Below are 12,736 nucleotides of genomic sequence, written 5' to 3' on the forward strand. Positions count from 1 at the left end.
TCATGTGCATGGTCAATTAATTAATATGAAGTTAATGGGTGTTCTGAACGTAGCTTCACCACTGGGTACTTAGGGCTGGTAAAATTAATCTTTCTTAATGGAGAGATCTTCAATCTGAGTATGAGTCATGCAACAAGCCAGAGTTAAATAAGTAGCCAGCGTCGTATTGGTAGGACTCATAATGAACACAACTGCGCCAAAATCTTCAAGCTAACTGGAACGAACAGTCATTTTGGCCTGCTTTATAGAATTCCGAAACTTCAGTCCATGCACCTCATTGTGCACTTGCTGCACCTTTCCAGACACATGGAATTTAAGATGTTAGTTCCTTTCTTCTATGATGATGGCAATACTTTCTGCTAAGTAAAAAGTGTAACTGTGATGACCATGTAGTTTCACATTGCTGCTCAGTGCTTTGGGAAGCTGGACCACTTCCTTGCATGCCTAAATGTGGATTTATTTGCTGAGGTTTAGACAATACAATTTTAAGCTGTATTTTAGGGCAACTTATTCAAGTCAAAGGTAAACTCTCACTTGATTTAATAAAAGTAGTTCAACTGTATCTCATAATATTGTAAAGAATATAAATATTAATCTATTTCTTTTGACAGAGGAAGTCAAATAACCATATAAGAGATTCACGTTGAAAAATAATTGACTCTCGCTGCACACTCTTTTGAAAGCACCAGGCTACATAATTCCTGTAGGGAAAACATAAACGTGAACCTCACACATACAAATATCTCCGAAAAGCCGTACAAAAATGTCAAGGACACTGCTATGCCAGATTTTTTGGTAAGAGGGTATGATAGCTCTGTTTTCACTTTTTTGGCCAAGCAAATTGTGTTTTGTCTATCTACGCGGATACTGTTTATGATTTAGTCCTACGCTTCTGTGAAGTGCCAGCCCAAAATATTTGTGTGTTCTTCAACAATGATCTGGAAGCCTTTCCTGTGTAATCAGCATGGAATCCCCCGGAGCCATTTTACTACATAGCTTTTCAGAGTGAAGTGAGTATAAATTGATGTTTTTGTCCTAATGTGATTACAGACATTCCCATTCTTGTCAGACTAGATCAGGCCCTTGTAAACATTTAGACAATTTTGAAAAAAATTATGCCACCCGTATTTTTTGCCACAAAAATATTATCATATTTTGACAAGAATAATTGTCCCTGTACAGCTTCTCCCTCGCAGTGAAAGTAACAATCAGATCAGATAATAATCCCAAGGGGTTTTTTTTCTGTTGTTGGGCTCCAGTGCCTAGCCATGCTTCAAAAGCTCGAACACTTGCATGTGCTTATATGCTTATACCCTGAGGATGCAATCTACTGTAATCATTCTTTTTTCAACAGCCATTGATTCCTTCTGCACTGGTCAATACTTATTTAATTCCACAGCCTATTATAAAGTTTTCTTAGTTCTTGCATTGTATTTGGTATAATACATTAAATGTGATCCAGCCAATCATTTATCTGAATGTCCTTGAGCTTCACAGTGAATCAAACAAACATTCCCTAAACGATCTTGCTTTTCCATGGAAAACAAAGTAGATGCAGGTCCTGGTAAGCATGAATCACCTTTTTAATTAAAGTCTGAATTAGAATAAAGAAATGAGGATTAAATAACTGGAACTTTCCTTGCAAGATAGTTTTCCATTTAAAATAAAACAACTAATGCGTAATAGAAATGGCTTTGATCCGTAAAATGAGGGGTTTGGTCTCCTTTCTCTTTTGTAAGAAGACTGGCAGCTCCAAGTCTACCAGCACCTTCTGGATTTACAGTAACTAGGTGCTTTTGCTCTCTGATTAAGGTTTCATTTCTCCTATCAGGTCTATGGTTTTTAGAGGTCACAACACACATCTGAGAGAAGATAGCATAATAGATAGAAAACAATAAATCACAGTGTTCACACTGTGTGGGTCTAAGCTTTGGTATACTGTGTGCTGTTTACTGTCACACACAAGTCATTCTATCACAGTCCCTGGGATTATTTGGATAAATAAACCCGAGCAAGCGTGTAGCTGTTGTCAGAAAAGGATTGGTCCTCAAGCATTTTTGAAGGTTGTAGTTCACGCTAAGACCTTATTCTCATACATTCCTTTTAAATGCCAGCTACTTCTATACATTTCTGCTTTCTCATCCCTAGAAGTACCAAGTCTACCTATTTTCTGCTTATTTAGGACACATTTGACCTTTTCTCATTTTAAGAGAAAAAAGGAATCTCCTTTTGTTAATCCATACCCAGCTCCAGAGATGCTGTATGAAAAGTGCAATAACATGTCTGAATTTCTTGATCACAAGGCACATATAGTCCTCCAGAGTGATACTGCTTCTCTTGTATATCCCTAACTAGGATACCTTCTGCTTCATTTCTCTCCCTTTGTCTCTGATAGTCTCACGACTTCATAGGCTCTTTAAGTCTTTCTCCTATGTCTCCTTAGGAGACAAAAAAAAAAAGTTAAGAGGCTTTTGTTGTTTGTTTTGTGCAGACAGACAACAATGGAACTCCAGCAGTAAAAGAAATGTTATCAAAAAAACCCAAAAAAGCCCCCGAAACAAAAACCCATTTTATCTTTGACTACAGTCTGACCTAAGTCACTACCAGTTGACAATTCATGGAATGAAGATGTCAACAAAAATATAATAGGGACCAAGCAGCAGTGCCCATACAGATACATATTTATCCTTCCTTCTCTTGTTCTCACTTTTCTGGATTTTAATAATACGTGTAATGTCTTCAGGCACAACCCTACACTATGTTAGCACACAATTCACAGGAGTACATACTAGCAATGTGTAGGGACTGCTTTTTAGTGAAAGAACTAAGAAGTGCAATCTTTACTCAGTATGATGAAACAGTTTCCCTTATCCTTCAAAAAAAGAGAAAAAGAAAGCCATTGATAGTTCATTTTTTCACAGACTAATTTGAAGATGTCTGGCAAGCTTACAAAGAAATTAGAAATCGTAAACATCTTAAGCAGGTGCCATGACATAAAGCAGTACCTATTTAGGTATGGCTGAATTATTAGCATTTTCCCCTACTCCTGGCCTGATACATATTTTCCATTTTTTAAGAAAGACTGGCTGAAGAGTTGGCCTCGATTATGACACCCCTTAGAACAAGTACTGGCTCTTAAAAAAGAAAACTAACTCATACCCTGACTAATAAACCCCCTACTTTTTGACTGAACCCTGGTACGGTCACAATTCCAATGACAGTGTTATCAGAGAATATTGCTACATGATGATCTCTGCAAAGATTAAGAAGGAAACAACTGAAAGTTGAACTATCTTCCAGTAATGCGATGATTACAGAGGCGTTTCAGAGGCAGTGAGAACAATGAACTGCAGATACCAAGTGAAGACTGTTTGGCAAAGTTTCATTTGGAAAGATTCAGTGTCTGCACAGAGTCAGCTCTGTGCAGCCTGAAAGGATAACCAGGAAGATTTAGTTCTTGATTCAGCCAGGCATTTGAGGACATGAATAGTCCTATTGAAGTCAACGAGATTACTCACTTACTTGAAGTTAACCACATACTTAAGTATCTTTCTGAAATGGACGCCTACGCTTGCAGAACAGTAGTAGGAAACTGGTTTGCCAGAGACTGGCTATGAATCAGCTTTATAATGTTTGTTTGGAAAGTCTGTCAGAGCTTTCCCATGAAAAGGTATGTTTCTCCACCCCATTGAACTGCCAGGATAGCTAGGGGCAAGTAGGCAAAACAGATAAAATATTTCTTTGCCTTGTTCTTTAAGAAGATTATGCTGGGGCATAGAGTAACCTCTTTCCACTTTGCCTTGTGTGTCACGAGAGCCAATTTTTTTCTGGACTTGATTTTCTCATATTTGAATCTTAATGAGTGAGTTTATTACTCTAGCAAATCCTCCTCCTGGGAAGTACTTCTAAAGTGAAATTAAAGAACAAGTGCTGATTGATTTGTAAGATTTGCAAAATGTTATTCATGTTGCTTGTTTCTCAAAAAGGCCAAAATATCCCAACAGAATTACTCCAGCAGTCTGGAAGGAAGTACCCTATCTCTGTCAATGATCACCATTCTCAGCTAAAGAGAAAATGAAGCTGAAAGGGAAGATGGCACTACTATTCCTATTTAACTTCAATCAGAGCAACAAAAGACAGAAACCAATGTCCATGCTTTAGCTTTATGAAAACAAGATGGTCCAAAAAACCAGATGAGTCATTAATGTAAAATAATTTTAAACACCAAATGGACAATGAGCCTGTACACAGAACAAAAACCTGCCTAATTTCCAAAATGAGGAAATAAATGACTATGACTTGTTCATCTGAAAAAAAAAAATAAATTCTACACATAAAGGGTAAAATACTTAGAAAACATGAAGATTTATACAGTACATCACATTTTTTCCCTTAGAAGATGAAAGTCATACGCCATGTTAGAAAACGAGATACCTACAGCAGAGAACAGTATTTTGTCAATAGGAAAATGTAATCCTTGATAAAGTTGTATGACTTCAGGTACTCTGGGCTTTATTCCAAACCATACTTTGAACTTTCCTCAGTATCAGGAAAGTGACAAACCTTTGTACCTTATTGCTCCATATCAAAACCACAGATTATTCTTCTCTCTCTTTTTTTTTAATTTATTCATGGCAAAGCTTAATCTTTCTTACCTGCTATTGTGATGTTTTGTCGCAATAAAGCCCTATTTTCTATACAAGATGCAGAAACATAAACAGAATATGGACTGTTGCTGAATTGAGGAATTACCAAAGCTATAAATTTTGTCCCCTCACCACTACTTTTTGGCTAATAAAACTCTGTTTAATGTACTGGTTAACAGCAGGTTAACAACAGCCTGCAGTGCAGTTCTGAGGAGGGAAGGGGGGTTGAGTAGTGGCCAGTTCTCTCTCTGCCAGGATTCCTTCCCTGAGTGTTAAAAGGTACAGGTTAGGGTTTCTTACAGACTCTCCCCAAGGTGAAAAAGAAAGTGGTTTGGGACAAGAGGTAGAAAAGGCAAGCAAGCTGCAGCATTTTAAGGCGTTCATAAAATTATCCCCTATATGTGTGGAAACAGGCAGTGAAAAGGAATGATGGCTTGTGATTGCCTTATGTGTACATAACCATGACATCTGCAACAGTGGAAAGGAGACTGGACAAATGAGATGCAATTCTTTTGCTGGTTCCTTCTTTCACAGACGATTCTGCGTTGTGGTCTTGGTTCTCAACCACCGTCTGTAACCCACACAGCACCAGAATCTTTGTCACTGGCTGTGTTATAATCCTTTTCCCCTCTCTCTCCAACTCCTAGCCTTCCTCACTAAACTGTTCTCTTCAGTATCATACGCATGCCAACGGCCTCTGAAGTTTGCATCAAATAATCTAGCACTGAGGGAAACGTGTTTTCCTTTTCCAGGCCTGTTTGTGAGAAAACCCAGCAAAGAAAGCCGTGAGTTTATATCTGAGAACATGGCTTCCATCCAATAACATGTCAAGTTTGTCAAAAGTGTCTGACTGAAGCCCTTTATTATCACACACTGGTGAAATTATTTGCCTGAAGGGGAAACAGAGCATTAATAAATTGAATGAATTGCACTTTGTTCATGACAGACTGTAATGATACAGTCTTCTGTGTACTGTACATTCCAGATACCACCCCAGGTCCTATCTGATTAATATTCATCTGTATAAAAGCATAAGAATCAAGTTGGGATTGGTAGCACAAATCAGCCATTCCTAGGATGCCTCACTGAAAGCGTTTCCCAGGCTAGATCATATGCCCCTTAGTCTTAAACCATGGCAATATATCATGTTTACATTGTCAATGATTCATCAGCCTGACGACATGGCAAAACTGGCAGTTCAGGCTTTAAACATTCCTGTCATAATATCAAGATTAACATCCATTTAGAAATGTGGAGTATACTAAACTTGTACTTTCTATTGGCCTAATTGCCATGGTAAAGGATGTGAGGACATGGGTGTTGCCTTGTAAGACCTATGCAATTTTTGAACCCCTTGAGAAAAAACACAGTAAACACAGTTGGCCCAAATGGCCCAAAGGCCCAAAGGCAGGGGGAAAAAAGCTCTATGATTTCTTGTATTAGGGATTTATTACATTTTGGAAAAGAGAGCTACAAAAATCAAAGAATTCACATTGTGCAGAAATGTAAGGAAACCTTGCTACAAGAATGACTTCCTCAGTTAATCTGCTTCAAGTTGATTTTCTTCTGAGGAAATTCGAATATATACTAAATTGTTTCATGTATGCTTATTTAAAGGTATGGAGGTATGGACATGTCAGCATTTTAACAGAAAATCCAACTCCAGACTTGATATTACAGATTAGCATTATTCAGTCAAAGCCTTATTGGCTCTGATAGCCAAGCCCTTGAAAATACAGACAGAAAAAGGGAAGGTATTTGATTTCTTAAACCATAGATTGGTAGGAATGTAAGGTTTTTTTCCTTATCATTCAGTAAGGAAAAAAAATAACAAAAAAACCCCACAACAAAAGAACCAAAAACCATCCAACCCAAAACCCAAACCCCACAGCCACCAAAACTTTTACTCAGAAGGGAATGTCCACAAATACTGTATCACATTCCCTGTCCTTTCTAAGGTTCACCTCTGGAAATCCACTCAGATTTTAATTGGCTTCCAGGGCCATTGCTAGTGCATAGATTACTAGGATCAGTGGCCTACTGTGTTCACTCAAATTATTCTCTCCATATTCACTCACTCCCTCATCTGTTTGTTCCAGTTCACCAAGAAAATACACTGCCTGGAGAGCTTATGTTCTCTCTCTAGCTCAAAAAAAAAAAAAAAAGAAGTATATCGCCCTTCAGCAAATACAAGATTACATTCTAAATTTGAATTCATTTCAGAGCAAAAAGTATCATGATAGTATTTTCATAACATTTTTGGTGGTATCTTTCCTTTTTACTTATGCTTCCGCATAAAGGGTCATCAATAAATCAGTTTTGCTGTCACAACCTGAAACTCACCTTTCAGCTTTCTTCAGTTGCCAGAGTAATTTAAGCTACAGTATGACAAGTGGAATGATAAGACTGAAAGGCTTACATTAATTTTTTTTAAAAAAATAATTATTATCTAAAAGCCTTTCTCAACTCTACCTTTTCTGATGATGGTGTTCTGGAGAAGCAATTCGTTCTATGTGAAGTTTAAAATAAGTTGGTAGCTTCCCATACAGCACTATGACTCATTTTGGAAATCTCTGCACTGATATCAACATGTTGAATACCAGAAAGAAAGTGACCCAGCAATGACTTTGGGTAGCTTCATGGACTGAAGCAAATATTTGCATTACTTCAGGCAACGGGGAGGTGGGGTGGCACAATGAAAGCCATATTTGTCCTAAGGATTATGTCACTGTTCCAAACACAGCCTCTCTGTGCAAAAAGCAAGGAGCATTTTAGTTGCCCTTCTCCTCCTTCATCATCAAAATATTTTTAGGATTACTTGACTGTACAAACTGTGTGATAAGCCAGTTGTCAGGAAACAAAGGGCACTGTATTCCTGGGGGAAAGAGATGGTCTTCTAAGCAATCAAAATTCTCAGAGATGCACAAAAGGTGAATAGGTTCTCCCTAATTTGATGATTTCTGATATCAACTGGGCACTTAATGACTTTGACTAAAGAATTTGATTGCAAAATATATAAATATTGGGAAAATCCTCCCTTGTTCACAGGAAAAACATGACCTTTAGAAAATATGGTACCAACTACGTGTAAGATATGGCTCTCAAAAAATGCATAGGGGAAAAATAAATATCAATTACTCCTGTTAAATAGTTTTTTCATATTCAGGAACTACTTTGAGAGAACTGTAGCACTTTGAGCACTCTGTCTTCAAACATTTGAGCAGTCCCCTGGAAAACATTGTGTCTTAGGGATAGAGTGAGCAATCGAGGAATTCAGACTACCAAGTGCTAAGCACATTTTTTTTTTCCTTAGTTTAACAAACAATTCTATGTAGAGTTCAGAAAATGATTTCCAATGGAAAATACAGAGGAGGCATTCAGATTTATTTTCTATTTGTGAAATATTTACGCTGCCTCCTGCAAGCTTGGCCATAGGGTCAGATCTGTCCTTACTATGTTAAGATCCACTATCATTTGGATGCACACAGGACTGGGTGCATTGATAACTACTCTGTTATTATCTGTCCTCCTTCACTTCACAGAGAAATGTGGGTTGGGGTTTTTTTGTTTTGTTTTTTGTTGTTTGTTTTTTTTTTCTAAAAAGGCAGCACAATAACTTTATTACAAGTACCACTTTATGCTGTATTGCTTAATTCTGATTTGCCTGATAAGTCATACACTATTGTTTAGACACTCATCCGGTAAGATAATAGGAACATTGCTGACAGTAAGACTTGAAGAAAGAATTAACTAAGTCATTTTCTACAAATATTCTCACATATAGTATTTGTTGTTCTCTTTCTGTAGTGCTGGTTCTTGGAATTTGACTTGGAATGCACATAAAAATGAACTTGAGAGTCAAAAAAGAGATTTTTTTTTTCTTTAAAATAAAATTATTAGTTATAGCCATATTGCCCAACAATAAATAGTTAGTTTTCAATTAAAATTTCTAAAGTTTTAACTCAGTATTTTAGTGCATTCTTTTAAATAAGAGACTACAACTGTTTGGTCTTACAACTTCAAACAGTTGTGACAAAATGTTGTGACAAAATCTTACATAATGCCATCTGAAAAAAAGAAAACTGTTTTTTATTTTTAAGTGGTGTAACAAACATTGAAGAGAAACACTGTATCCAACATGGAAGAGAAACAGTCTACTACAAGACAGACATAACACAAAAGATTTTTAATTTTTCCTTTGAGTTCATAATTTATCGACCAAAATATAAGTTGTTCTAACAATAACATTTTCCTTCACCAAATCAAAGCAGTATCCTTTCTAAATTAACAAGGTTTCAGTGGTCTCACAGGTTTCCAGAAGATGATCAATACAGTGATCATATGAAAGAGTTTTAATGTATTATGATGTTATAGCTGTTAGCTATAAAATTTTGGACCCAGCAATGCTGACAAGTTTGTACTGAGGATAGATGTGCTCTATGGTCCCCAGGTAAAAGCTTGATTTCAGACCTTGGGCTCTGCTGCTTTATCTCCATATGGATGTCAGACAAAAATGGGGTAAAAAAAAAAATAAATTGTTCAGGAATATTAACATAGTTTCTGCAGCCATTTTTTTTTTTTTTAAGAAAAAAAAAGATAAATTGTGTTACTGATATTTATTGTCAGACATTTGTATGATGTGCTTCCCCTAACAGTAACTAAAAGACATACCTTTTCAAACATGTTATTTCCCGGCCTGAGACAACAAAACTGAACAAGACTATAGGGAAATGTCAGTCCTGAGGACAAGACATATTTGCTGGAAGATCATGCTTTTAAAAAGACTTCATGAAGATTGTTTGTCTTCTTAGCAGTATGCTGTAGCATAGAAAATTCCATGGGAGAAAAAAAAAATGTTTTATTTTCACTCTAGATATACTTACTAGGGAAATTTAATGTCTGAGCAATTGAAAGGTCAAGTGCTGGCAGCATTAATCTCTTTTTAATTTATGTATGGGAAAAGCTTCCATTTGTTTCAGGGCAGGATGCTCTTTTGCTGTTTCTATAGTAAATTCTTAGCTATTCTGAGAAAGACAAACTTGCTGTAACAGAGCACATTTAAAGTGAAACAAAGTGTCCTTTGCTGTAAGGTGATGGATGCTTTCTAGTGATCTCATGTTTACTGGGTATATGCTAATCTTTATATCAAAGACACATCTTTTAGGCTTGGTTCAGAAGAAGTGTTGGTAACATGAAAAATACTAGCACAGGCTTTTTAGACAGCTTGCTTACTGCGTAAGATTACTAAACAAAACCCCCACAGTTTCTCAGTGGAGTATATAGGGTTCTATGAGATCTAGCTACATCGTGAACCAGACATTATTTCAGACTGCCCTTCACCCACTTTGACTAATCAGTTCTCTTTTTCAGAGGGAAATGTGGAGAAAGATTTTTGAAACGTAAAGCTTTCAAACATTTCAACAGTACTTCTAGCATTTTAGGACTTGCTTTAAAAGTCAGGGCTCATTTAACAAGATACACCAGATTTCTACTTTTTTTTATCATCCTGTCTCAATTCTCAGGATAATGGTAGAGTGTCTTCCAAAGGCAGAGGTGCTGTCCTGTCTTCAGTGTCCAAGTACAGTATTTCTAGCCTACTGATGGATCCAAGGGCTCCTGCTTGGTTCTTCATCCTCTCGTAGCATTTGTAGAGACACACAGAGTCATGCAACCTTGAGATCAATACTAGGCCTGGCAGCTGGCAGAGAGATTTCAAAGAATTTTAATTGCTCTTTTGAAAGTGCAACAAAACTTCACAGCTAGATTGTCTTGGCAGAATCTTTAAAGCACCACGGTTTTCAGATGTGAAAGTTTGAGCCTTTTTTTCCCCTCCCCCCTTCACCTCTCCTTCAGTAGTTTGTTTGTGAACCAGAGCACATCCATTTACTAGCTGGTTCCTATTATTAGCAGGAAACAGTTATTTTAAAACAGAAAGCATACTGAAACTATCTTTTTTGATTGTCCCTTATTGTCTCTGAATTTCACAGCTTACACAGTGGAATGTCTTTCAAAGATAAAACTTCAACAATATGGAAATAAGAATTGACTGGGTGTTGCTCATTGTCTGTGATTTCACAAATTATCTTGAAATTGTTTGTCATGCCTGGAAGCAAGCTAAGTGACAGAAGAACCAAGATGACAGAAAATGACAGAGGATAAATAAATTATATTTGCTATTTTTCCACCTTTTTTTTTTTAATTCTATTGCTTTTATCCATTTGAAACTGACATAGCTTTATAAAGTGCTTTCAGGTACTCTGCACTCTACTGCTGAATATTTTTTTTTAGTTCTGTAAATCAGAAAAAAAATTACAAGGAAACTCAAGGGAAAAAAGAACCCATCTCTGAAAAGTGCTAGAAGTAAAATGCTCTTTTTTAACTGGACAAAGATTTTGCAAGACTAAGGTCAACCAAGTCAAGAGGAAGCTGGAAGAGATATGTAAACTGTTTAAAGGCAAAATTAATTACCCAATGGAAGTATTTTTTTAAGGAGCATTGAACATTTTCTGTTGTCTAAATAGTGAAGTTGTAGTTCAATTGTAAGTTATTGGATTCATTTTAGGAGATAATAAAATTTCGTGTTCTGTAATAAGCTAGAAGTCAGAGTAAATCACTATGTTTTGTCTATGGAGTCCTATTAATGCAATAAAGGAATCTAAGTCAAACCTAAATCTTTGAAGTTTTTATCCTTCAAAAATAAAACCCTAGGTGTTTGTATTCCTGGATATGAGAAACAAAACAGCTGGAAATTCTTGTTTCTTTCTAACAGTCTCCTGGCACCTCTATTTTGTCATTTGTACTCTTTCTCCACTTCCAGTCAAGAGACATACAGGATCAAAAGCTTGCAACCACATACCATTTTTATTTCAGCACTGCTAGTAGTAGGCTTTTTTTCTGTGAGCTTTGATTCCCATTTAAATGAACTTTTTAATCGTAATATGATAAATCTATCACTGATGTAATTACTCTTTATCCAGTTTTACAGCTGTGAGTGGGTGGGTGACAGCTACAGCCTGTATTTTCCTTGAAGTAATTTCAGCATAACTCTAGGGGATATTTGAGAAGGTATGTTAAGAATATTTTTGAATTTCCTGCATAGTAGAAAAATTTTATGTGCATCTTGGTCTACTGCCCCAAATCTCAGTTGCAGAAGAAAAAGCTGTATATGTTGCACATTCATTACCTTCAGAGGGAGAATACATCCTCATGTTTAACTTCCACACCAAAGGCAGAAAAATTTTCAAGAGAGTCACAGTTTGACACCACAGAGATAGTTCTGTTCTCCAGATGCAAATAATTTAAAGTAAAGTAATAAAAACTATTTTGAATTCACCCTTGATGTTGTATTTAATGATACACTGAGAAGTAAGTTTTTTTCTTCAAACTATGTCCAGGAGTCATAAGCTGGGGAAGGAATTAAAAAAACTAAAAATATTAAGTCAGCACATCATTGTCATTTGAAAGCTTGCCTCTCTTTTCCTTCAAGCTATCTGCAATACCCTGGTTGCAATACCCCTGAGAAGCTTCATTCTTGGCAACATACATTTCTTTACTCTCATTCTATTTGAACAAATCACTAAGTCCAAAGCAGAATACACATATCTTGTTTTTTAATTTTGAGAGACACAGAAATCTACTGTATTGAAAAATAACGGAGCAAACCACAAAGCGCAAATTGCTACTAAAAGAAGAGTTTTTACTTCTCCACATTTGATGTTGACCAAGGCTGGACAAGACAGATCCAGTTCAATTCCATGTCTTCTATTCTTATTTATTCTTTACTGCAGAAGGATAAAATCTCGTTTCTTTATGATATTGAAGCAATTAAAAGTAAAATCTGTCTCCTAATCTTCTACACAAAACCATGGGCCAGGGGACTCACAAAGCCAGGGGCACACCACACAGCAGCTGGTTCTTGTTTTTCTTCTTAGATGCATCCAATCTGAGTGAGTAGCCATAGCTCTCAACTGTACCAGTGGGCACAAAAATATTAAAGCATACTCTTACTTATAAAACAGGAAACAAAAAGACAGCAGAGCAACACTTTCTCTTAGTAATAATATTTGGTAAAACCAAAGTAAATGTTAAGG

This window comes from Chroicocephalus ridibundus, chromosome Z (genome assembly GCF_963924245.1).
Source record: "Chroicocephalus ridibundus chromosome Z, bChrRid1.1, whole genome shotgun sequence".
NCBI classification, from domain to species: Eukaryota; Metazoa; Chordata; class Aves; order Charadriiformes; family Laridae; genus Chroicocephalus; species Chroicocephalus ridibundus.